The sequence below is a fragment of the Propithecus coquereli genome, unplaced genomic scaffold, assembly GCF_000956105.1.
Source record: "Propithecus coquereli isolate 6110/MARCELLA unplaced genomic scaffold, Pcoq_1.0 Scaffold217, whole genome shotgun sequence".
Lineage (NCBI taxonomy): Eukaryota > Metazoa > Chordata > Mammalia > Primates > Indriidae > Propithecus > Propithecus coquereli.
The window spans coordinates 869,852-881,478 of record NW_012146856.1 but is presented as its reverse complement, the minus strand read 5'-3'; the positions used below and the strand labels follow the sequence as shown (position 1 = coordinate 881,478).

General features: G+C 37.3%; 1 pseudogene; it reads right to left on the bottom strand.

Moving 5' to 3' along the window:
* Positions 1-3,100: 3,100 nt before the first annotated feature.
* LOC105810643 lies at positions 3,101-4,061 on the bottom strand (annotated as a pseudogene).
* Positions 4,062-11,627: the final 7,566 nt, after the last annotated feature.

The following is an 11,627-nucleotide window of genomic DNA, read 5'->3' as shown; positions in this document are numbered from 1 at the left end:
ATTATGAGGAATTTCCTTAAAGAGAGAGAGAGAGAGAATTGGTGATTTTGCCAAATGTTCTGGCATTTCAGAGTACTGCTCTAGGGAAAGAGGGCAGGCAGCACTCAACAACTGGCACAGCTGTGCAAGATAAGGAGAAGGCAAACAACCCAGAATCTGCTCCTTTAGACAGATGGGAAAAAGTAAAGATTGCACTCCACTGCTCAACATTTTACCACACTTCCTTAGAGAAAGTGGGTGGGAAGTTTCTGGAGGCTTGGATGGCTCTATGTAATGGGAAGAAGGCACATACTATGAGACTTCTCCCTCATGAGAGGAGTGGAGCATGCCCATCCACAGAAAACATTTGGGAGACTCCAGAATCTCTAGCTGGGCTGGATGGTGGAAGTCCTTTTCTGATGAAATCAGTCCATAAAGACTGGAAGAGGTGGCTGCTTCTTCAAAAGTGCAGATAGTGACACAAAGTTACAAGAAACATTAAAAAATAAGAGAACTATGTCACAAAAATGAGACACAATAAATCTCTACTAACTGGCCTGAAAAAATGTACGTCTATAAATTGCCTGACAAACAATTCAAAATAATCATCTTAAAGGATATCAGTGAGCTACAAGAGAATACAGCTAGATGACTAAATGGTATCAGGAAAATAATACATGACAAAATAAGAAACCATACCAAGAAACAAACAGAAATTCTGGAATTGAAGAATACAATGATAGCTCTGAAAAAATCAATAGAGAGCTTCAACAGCAGACTTGATTATGTAGAAGAAAAAATTAATGAACTTAAAAACAGGTCATTTGAAATTAGCCAATTGGAGGGAAAAAAGAAAAAAAAGAATGAAAAACAGTGAAGAAAGCATAAGGGAACCTATGAAGCTCCATCAAGCATATGAATGCACAAATTATAGAAAATGAAGAAAGCAATTGACAAAGTGAAAAGGCAGCCTACAGAATGGGAGAACATATTTGCAAACCATACGTCTAATAAGGGGTTAATTTCCAAAATGTATAAGGAATTCCTATAACTCGATAGCAAAAAAACAAATAATCCAACTAAAAATGGGCAAAGGATTTGAACAGATATTTCCTCAAAGGAAACATACAAATGGCCAAGAGATACTTGAAAAGATGCTCATGATCATTAATTATATGGGGAATGCAAATCAAATCCACAATGAAATATCACCTCACACCTGTTGTGATGCCTACTGTCAGAAAAGAAAGAGATAAGTGATGGTAAGAGTATGGAGAAAAGGGAACCCTTGTACACCATTGATGGGAATGTAAACGGTACAACCACTGTGGAAAACAGCAGAGAGATTCCTAAAGAAATTAAAATGTAGAATTGTCATATGACCCAGCAATCTCTGCTTCACATATACCCAAAGTAACTGAAATCACCACCTTGTCAAGACAGCTGCATTCTCATGTTTATTGAAGCATTATTCACAATAACCAAGATATGGAAAACATCCAAAGTGCTCATCAGTGGATGAATAGATAAAGAAATTGTGGTATATATACAACAAAATATCTTTCAGCTTTAATAATGAAGGAGATCCGGTTATTTGCAACATAAATGAAACTAGAGGACATCATGCTAAGTGAAATAAGCTAGATACTGAAAGGAAAATACTGCATGATCTCATATGTGGAGTCAAAAAAAAAAATGAATGCATAGAAACAGTGTTAAACAGTGGTTACCAAGGGGAGGGGAAGAGGGACTTGGGAGGACTTAGATCAAAATGTACAAGGTTGCAGTTTGTACTCTAGGATAAATAAGTTGAGAGATCTAATATACAACATGAAGACTATACTTAACCAATAAAACAAAAAGGTGAAAAAAGTTTTCGTCAAAATTTTAAAAACTTATTTCTATGAATAGTTTCTAATTTATTACTTACATAATATTGTGTCTAAATACTTGTTTATCTTTCTGAGATCTCCTATACATAGGTTGAGACTTGTTTTATTTTCAAAAACTAGTACTGTATTAAGATAATACTAACAGAGAGAGTCTTCTAGATTAATACATTGTAAAGCCATGTAAACAATACAGCATTGATTTTCTTTAGCTGTGATTTGGCTTACGTGCTTACATGTAATTGTTTCCAGTAATCTATTTTCATATTGTTCTATCTTGTAGTTACTATCTTATACATTTTTAATCACTCATATATGTACCTATTTTTTGATTGTCATTTCTTCTTTCATCTCATTTTTCTTCCTCCTAAAGCTTATTCTTTAGTAAGGATTTATAGGCAATGCACTTTTTTTTTGTCATCAGAAAATTTCTTCATTTATCCCTTGTTCTAGAAAGAGACTGATACACAATTCCAGGATGACCATTTTTTTTTCTCAATGATTTCACTTTATTATTTTTTTCAAGAGGATTAAATCATCTATTGACTACACATGATAATGGTTGATACACAAGCTTCATTCCTATCTATAATTTTATCTGGTACCATTATTCAATTTAGGTATTTTGCACAGGATACGCCAACAATCATCTTTATAACCAATAATTTCATGATTTTCCTCAGATGACCCCTTGTAATGGTGAACTTCAGTCACAACACTAATTGTCAATTCGATTACACCAAGGTTTCGGAAGACAATGGCTTCTCCACCCAAGCAGGTTGTGAATGAATTTCAAATAGACCCTGGTATCACCCCGAAGGAATTCTATCTTCACACTTTTGGGGAAGTTTACCAGAATGGTTTCAGAGTAGACTAACTTTATACAGCATTAAAAAAAAAAAAGACACATTTATTCAGCATCATGATCTAACTATTACATTTAGCAGCCAATGGCATGGGTGCAAAATAATCTACATTAAAACCGTTTGTTGGAATGCTTTACACTTTCCACAGAACAGAAACTAAAACAACTCATTATACAATTAGTCAAAAATACAGTCCTTGAGTTTTTTACCCATACACATAATTATTGTCTAAAATATATCTTCTGTGTAGCAGCTAGGCCCTGCCACCACTGTGCTTGGCTGAGTTCACAAATCTGTTGTAACCTATAGCTTCCCTGTCACTTCTCTGAATCTCCTCTCCTGCTAGGCTTTGTTCCCTGGGTGTATTTAAAACCTTCTGCCACTGCCATAGCTACTGCTGCTACTAGAACCACCATAGCTACCTTGATTCCACAGTTTGACAAAGTATTGGCCTCCACCACCATAGGGGCCAGAGCTTTTGCCTCCAAAATTTCCTCCTTTCATGGGTCCAAATTTTGGAGATTGATTGTTGTAATTGCCAAAATCATTGTAGCTTCCACCACCTCGAAAATTGCTTCCATCATTACCAAATCCATTGTAGCCATCCCCACTGCCACCATATTCACCACCACCATGGCTGCCACCAAAGCCACCTCGACCACTGAAGTATCCTCCATGGACAAAATTGTCATTACCACCAAAACCACCTCCATGACCATCACCAAAGTTTCCAGGACCACTTTGACCTCTTTGGCTGGACGAAGCACTAACCATCTCTTGCTTCAACAAGGCTTTCCTTACTTCACTGTTGTGGCAATTCACAGTCTGGTATTTCTGAATGGTAATCTTATCCACAGAATCCTGGTCATCATAGGTTACAAAAGCAAAGCCCCTCTTCTTGCCACTGTCTTGGTCAGTCATTATTTCAATCACTTTAATTTTCCTGTACTGTTCAAATAGTCTCTTGGGTAATATTCTTCAGTATCTTCTATAATGCCATCAACAAAGATCATTTTCACAGTTAAGTGGGCACCTCGTCTTTGAGAATCTTCTCTGGAGACAGCTCTCTTTTGTTCCACAACTCTTCCATTCACCTTGTGTGGTCTTGCATTCCTTGCTGCATTCACCTCCTCCACAGTGGCATATGTGACAAACTCAAAGCCCCTGGAGCGCTTGGGGTTTGGATCTCTCATGACCACACAGCCCGTGAGCATCCCCCATTGCTCAAAATGGTTCTTCAGACTCTCACCGGTCGTTTCAAAGCTCAACCTTGGATGAATAGCTTCCACAGCTGTTTGGGTTCTTTAGGAGACTCTGACTTAGACATGATGGCAGTGGGAAGACAGACTTTAATTATGCTTCCTCAGCAGTCCAGGAGAGAGGAGTGAGCTAACGAATGTATCTCTCTCTATGCTTTCATTTTAATATGTGCTGTTTTCTGGCCTCCATTTTTGTGTCAAAAAATTTTGCCATAGCATAGCTTTCCACTGTAATTATCCTGACTTTTTTCTCTGGCTGTCTTGAAGATCTTACCTTTGTCTTTTGTGATCTCTGGTTTCATTACAATGTTTTAAAGCATAGCTCTCATTCTTTTTATCCTGTTTGTGATTCATTATACTCCTTAATTTTGAAGATTCATGCCCCATATAAAATCTGTGAAATTTTCAACCATTTTTTTCCAGATACTGCCTCTGCCCCATTCTCTCTGTTCTCTTTTTTCAGAACTCCAATTAGATCAATATTAAACCCGCACATTTTATTTTCCACATTTCTTAGTCTATCTTTGAGATTTTTCATCTCTGTCTGAGCTGCATTCTGAGTAATATCATTTATTCAGCAAATATTTATAGACAAACTATTGTATGCCCAGAACTAATGTCTAAGATGTAGAAATAGAGAATTGAATGGCAGAGACAAAGTCCCTTCCATGATGTGCTTACATTTTAGTTGTCTAATTTTCCGTAGAGAGAAATATATAGTTCACAATTAGTTACATAGTATGTAAGTTTGCAGGAAGTGCTGTGGAGAAAAAAGGAACAAGGTAAGTGAGTCAGGAAGTCTTAGAAGTCTGCAATTTTATATAAAGATGGTGCAGTAAGCCTATTAAAGCAATATGTGAACAGATTCTTAAAGGCTTAAAGGAATGGGAGAAGAATGTTTTAGTCAAGATAAAAAAAGCATGATCACGTCGGATGATGTTGGAGGAACTAGAAGAAGGGTGAATTGGAATTGCAGGGGTAAGAGTGATAATAGTTCGAGTCAGTGAGACATGGGGCAGATCTGGGAGGATCCTTCAATTGTTAAAAGGATGTTAGCTTTGTTAGGATTTGGGCTAATTTTACCTACTATGTATAAGGATCATTTCATCCACTGAGTGGAAAAAAGCAAGACCTGAATCTGGGAGATTATTTAGTAGCAGAATACAATCAAAGGAAGAGCAACTAGAGCAAATATGTTCTTTATCTGAAAAACTGGACAAAAGTTGAATTGCTGCTTTCTGGGATAGGGAAGATTGTGGAATAAGCAGGTTATGGGGAGAGGAATAAAAAGTTCATTTAAGTTTTATAAATCTATTTTATATCTAAGAGAAAACATAGAGGCAAGCAGATAAATATATGAGTTGGAAGTTCACTGGAGAAGTCTAATGTAGAGGTATAAATTTATGAGTTTTCACATACAATACTATTTGGCCACAGAACTGGGCTGCCACCCAAAGAATGACTGCAGATAGAGCAACGATTGAAGGACTAAACCTTGATTCAGTTTAGCATTTAGTGCTTGAAAGGTGAGGAGGAAAGAGCAAAGGAGACTGAGGAGTCATGGCCAGTGAGGTCGGGGTGAAAAAAACACTAAAATCTCAGGATGGCAGTGTTCTAGAACTTAAGAAAATATTTCAGGAGAAGGCAGTCATAAGTGGCAAAGGCTACTAATAGCACAAGTAATTTGATAACCCTAACAAGATCTGTGTTGGTAGGGTGGTGTGAAACCTGGACGGCATTATCTTTACCTCGTAGTCCATCAGCTCCCACTTCCCTGGTTCACTTTTTTTATTTTTTTTTATTTCAGGATATTATGGGGGTACAAACGTTTTGCTTACATGTTATGACTTTGCCTCACCCAAGCCAGGATTGGAGATGTGCCCTTTCCCCATACAATGCTCACCATATCCATTAGTTGTGAGTTTACCCACTCCCAACCCCCCAATCCCTGAAGAATATTACTACCATGTGAGCATCATAGTGTTGATCAGTCAGTGCCATTTTGATGGCGAGTACACGTGGTGCTTATTCTTCCATTCTTGTGATACCTCACTTCGGAGGATGGGCTCAAGCTGTATCCAGGAAAATATAAGAGGTGCTAGATCATCATTGTTTTTTGTAATTGAGTAGTATTCCATTGTATACATATACCCTATTTTATTAATCCACTCATGGATTGATGGGCACTTGGGTTGTTTCCACATCCTTGCAATATTGAATTATGCTGCCATAAACATTTGAGTGCAGATGTCTTTATTATAGAATGTCTTTTGTTTCTTTGGGTAGATGCCTAATAGTGCCGGATCAAATGGTTTTTCCATTTTTAGCTCTTTGAGGTATCTCCAAATTCTCTTCCACAGAGGTTGTATTAATTTGCAGTCCCACCAGCTGTGTAAGAGTGTTCCTATCTCTCCACATACTCACCAGCATTTGTTTTTTTGGGATTTTTGATAAAGGCCAGTCTCACTGGGTTTAGGTGATATCTCATTGTGGTTTTGATTTGCATTTCCCTAATGATTAGAGATGTTGAGTATTTTTTTATATGTTTGCTGGCCATTATTCTGTCTTCTTTTGAAAAGTTTCTGTTCATGTCCTTTGCCCATTTCTTGATGGGGTTGTTTGATTTTTTCTTGTTGATTTTTTTGAATTCTACATAGATTGTTGTTACCAGCCCTTTATTGGATGTGTACAAAGCAAATATTTTCTCCCATTCTGTAGGCCGTCTAGTCGCTCTAATGATAGTTTCCTTGGCTGTGCAGAAGCTTTTTAATTTAATCAGTTCTCATTCATTTATTTTTGTTGCTGCTGTCATTGCTTTAAGAGTCTTCTTCATAAATTCTTTGCCTAGGCTGATGTCTGAAAGAGTCATCCCTACATTTTCTTCCAGGATTCTTAAGGTTCATGCCTTAGGTTTAAGTCTGTTATCCATCTTGAATTGATTTTTGTAAGAGGTGAGAGGTGGGGATCCAGTTTCAATCTTCTGCATGTAGTTATCCAGTTTTCCCAGCACCATTTAGTGAAAAGAGATTCTTTTCCCCAATGTATATCTTTGTCTGCTTTGTCAAAGAGTAGATGGCAATATGTGGATGGTTTCATTTCTGGGTTCTCAGTCCTGCTCCAAATGTCTGTATCTCTGTTCTTGTGCCAATACCATGCTGTTTTCTGCCAGACTTCAAGCCTTACTACAAGTCTATAGAAACTTCCGTGGTTCTCAATGCAAGTTCCTATATCAGCCTCATCTGCATCACCAGGGAACTTGTTAGAAATGCAAATTTTCAGGTCCCTCTTTAAAAATACGTTGTATTTTTTACCTTGATTTTCTATGTAATTTGTTGCAGAAATGTTTTCAGGATGGTGTGTGTGTGTGTCTGTGTGTGTGTGTGTGTGTGTGAGAGAGAGAGAGAGAGAGGCAGAGAGAGAGAGAGAGAAAGAGAGAGACAGAGTGTATGCATATATGTAGTACAGATAATATATATCTTAATGTATTACTCTTTAATTATTTTACTTTGAATTAATTTATGTAACTTACAGGAAGCCTGCAAAGTAATACAAAGAGTCCTTATATACCACTTACCCACCTTTCCCTAATGTTAGTGCCTTACATAACAATAATATAGTGATCAAAATCAGAAAATTGACATTTGTATAATACTGTTAACTAAATTACATTCCATATTCAAATGTTCCTACTTTTCTTCTATTTTTATTACTTTTTCCTACTTTTTAGTTCTAGGATCCAATCCAGGATCCTATATTACATTTTGTTATTATCTCCTATATCCTCTCGAATCTAAAGGAATTCCTTAGTCTTTCTTTGTCTTTCATGCCCTTAACACTACTTTTAATAAGTATTGGTTAGTTATTTTGTAGAATATCCTTCAATTTGGGTTTTTGTGATATTTTCCCGTGATTAAATGACATTATGGATTTTTGTCAAGAACAACACAGAAATGATGTTGTGCCCTTCTCAGTGCTTGTCAATTATAGGGCATTCTAAAGTTATACTTTGGGTGTGACTTGTTTTGCTATATTAAAACCCATTTACTTCGTCTCTGGGGTATTTTTTTATTACACAAACTCTCTGTAGGTGCATCCTTTTACCTTCTCTCCAACATCTATTTTAATATAGACAACAAAAGTAGTTTCCAGCAGATCTGAAGAAAAGACAACACAAAGCCTGGGTACTTTGACAGGTGAATACAGTGAAGAGTGAAATATTTCCAATGGGATAATAATAGTCCCTCAGAAACCTCTCTGTCCCCCTCCTTGTAAGTAGTGAGAGGGGTCAATGCTACTTCTGCTGGAAAATTGCTCCACCTAATCCTAAGCATTAAGACAGATGCTGATTTTTCCAGCAGGCTTGCACTATCTCAGCATGGTCTTCCTTGAATAGGCATTACTCATCATCGGAGTCCAAGGCAGGACCAAGTTCTGGGGAAAGGGACAAGGACGCAATGGGATTCTTCAGCTGTGGGTCACTAAAATCTGCCCGAGGCCGAGGCAAAATCTTTCTCTACCTTGTTCAACCAACCTAACTAGTCAACAACACTGGTTTTGTAGAAGATAATTCAAAGTTGTCTAAAGTTTTAATTTGCTTGGTCCCTACATTTGTGCGATTATCTTTTAGGAACCCTCCCAGGGGAGTTGAGTCAGGTGGGACTGGATAGACTCTGAAGACTTCGACTCCTGGGTCCCACATCAGATGTTGCCCACACTTTCACAGAACGGGATTTTGAGAGAAAAACCACAGCCCTAGTACTGGGATCCGCTAATTTGCCTTAAAGTCAGCCAGCCTGTCAGCACTGTTCTTTAGCACTGCTGGGGAAGCTATGATATTCTGCTTCACTAGGCATCACAGGGACCCTGCCCTATTTTAAAGGGAATTGTAGGAATAAATATGCACATGCTATTGGATGAAGATAATTAGTTCAGTTTTAAATTTGCTCAGTTGGAGATGCTTATGTGATACCTAAATGAGCTTTTGTATAGATGAAGGTAAGCATAAATTTCAAGAACAAGTATAAAAATTTTAGTGGAAAAACTCTTCATTAAACAACCAGAATTTGGCAGGAGATGAACTTGATTTTTTTTTTTTCAAATTATTATCTGTAATCATGCTTTGTCAAATCTGAAATAATGTCTGGTAGATTCTATACTTTTTAAGTAACTTACAGGTTTTAAGAACTCATGTGTTGTTAAAAAATATCATAAATCTACTTCATTTAATATTATATAAACATGAAAAGAAATGAAAACATTTTTTGTGTTCTGATAGGGAAAGATCTGCATAAAAACTTCTAAAGAAAAAAATCAAGATTCAGAGCAGTAAACATCATATCAGATTTAAGTTTTATATAAGAAAGAATAAACAAATGGGTCTTTTATAAAATACACAATAATCTTTTCCTTTTATGTAAGAAATACACTCACAAGAATTTAATAAAAGTTGTTATCTACAAGGAAATGGAGGAGATGGGATAGGATAGTATCGTGTCATTGTTTGGATTTTTCTAACATATGAATGGATTATTGATTTAAAGTGGAAAAAAATGACATTTTAAAAATGGCTTGGTATTACAAAGTCCAGTTCTGTCCAGGGTAACTTAAATTCCAACCTTCTCTCCTCTCCTCCTTCTGCAGTGAATTCCAGGGTGCTTTGTAGATTGAGACCCCAGTGGGAAGGAGATATGACTTACTTATTCACTGTTCTTGCTACTTTGCCCTTGGAATGTCATGAGCCATGATCTGTTTTTATTATTCCTTCATTTTCACATCTGGTTCTCTCTTCTCTGGAGTTGGGGACCTAGAAGAAGGAACGGAAGAAATGGCAGCACTAAAGTTAGGTAACCAGCTATCTGTTAGTTCTTCTCTCTTAGAGACTACTGTGTTTCTGGCTAAACCTAACTGGTCAGAAATGCCCTTTTTGTGACAGATATCTAAATGCTAGCTCTCCTATGTGACAGATACGTGAGTTGTTTAGGGAACTTTGTGAGGAGCCCTCTTTCCTCCACCATTCCGTGACATGGGAGTTTCTGGCTTGACATTTCTAGACTTTCTTGATTCCTGAAGAGAACTTCATAGCTTCTTGATGATGAGGTCTCCTTGCCCTTCTTCTTGGGTGGGATACTTGCCTCACAACTCAAGCTGCACTATCCCATACAATGTCTTCTTGGCATATTAGAAACTCACATATATTTCCTTGACTAGAGGATCCTACTTCATCTCTTCCCTGCTAGCTTTTTTCCATGTTTCCTCTTTTGCTGCACCCAGAGGCTTAGAAGGAAAATCAGCAAGTCTGCTGCATAAACAAACTTCAACTCAGGGAATAAGATGCCAGTCACCCTCCTTAAAGACAGCACCAATCTCTACAAATGAAATTTCTTTGGGCTTCCCGCACCTCTGTTGGTGGTAAGGAAACTCATTTTCCTCTCCCCCTTGGGGAGAACAGGGTAAAGCTCTAGCAGATACAGATAGCCAATAACTTGTAACTACAATGATTCCATCATATACCTATCTCTCCTAGTTTTTAAATAAAAGATGGGATATGAGATGGGCAGTGATGGAGATGGAGTAGCAGAGCTTGTTTAATGGCCCTTCAAAATGTCCTAAAGATGGTACCTCTCACTGGTTGTTTGGGTTTCTTTTTAGAACAGTGAGCTTCATGTCTTTTTCTTCACTATGGGTTTCTAATCACCAATTCTGGGGCAACAAGAAATATTTCAGTGAACGTAATTGATGAGAGTGACCTAAAAAGCGTATGTGAGTTTGCTTTGCTTTTCCAATGACCAAGGATGGGCCATGCATAGAGTAAGTGTTGTAAACGTGCATTGAATAGAAGAATGAGACGTAGGAAGGAAAGAGAAAAGATTAAATGAGTGAAATTGCAGCTCTGTTCTTTGGGTAGATGCTATTTTATAGAATAGTGCAAAAAGAATTTTCTTCAGAAGTGTCACTTAAATAGATGAAAGTAAAAAGTATAGAACATATTTTACTAGTCGATTTGAAGTAAAGTACCAGAGAATATGACAGAGAGAAGGAAAGAAGGCGCACATTCGGATTGGCTTCCTTTAATGGTCTATTGCTTGCCTATTAAGCACTCTAAAATCCATTAGTGAGATCATATTGCACGGTACAGTTTCCCCTATTCTGGGTGTTTTGAATAATATTTTGTTAGAAATATAATATAGAGTAAAACACAGTATAGTGTTCTAGAGAAAAAGAATAGAATTACTGAGTTTTGAAGCCATTTTAAGTAAGTTTCAGTATCTAAAGTTAATGTCTGCAAAATGTGCTAAATTTACATACATTTACCTGGACTAAATGTGGTTTTTGTTATAAAACAAAGTAATCTACCATTTCATCATTCTTAATTCATCTCCTACCAGGTCACCGCAAAGTCCCAGCAGATCAAATCGATCTCACAGTGACATGGGCACTGTGGAACTGCCAGCCTGTCGGCCAGTCTGAATTCATCTACCGCAGGACAGTGAACACAGGAGAGTAAAGAGAAAGCATTAGCCACTCAAGCAGGTATCTCCTACACAGGCATTTCTGTAGAAAATGGCAATTTTTCAAAAGCCAACTCTTGAAAGTTGCAACTGTGGTATAATTTCACTAGCTGGAGACGGAATCAA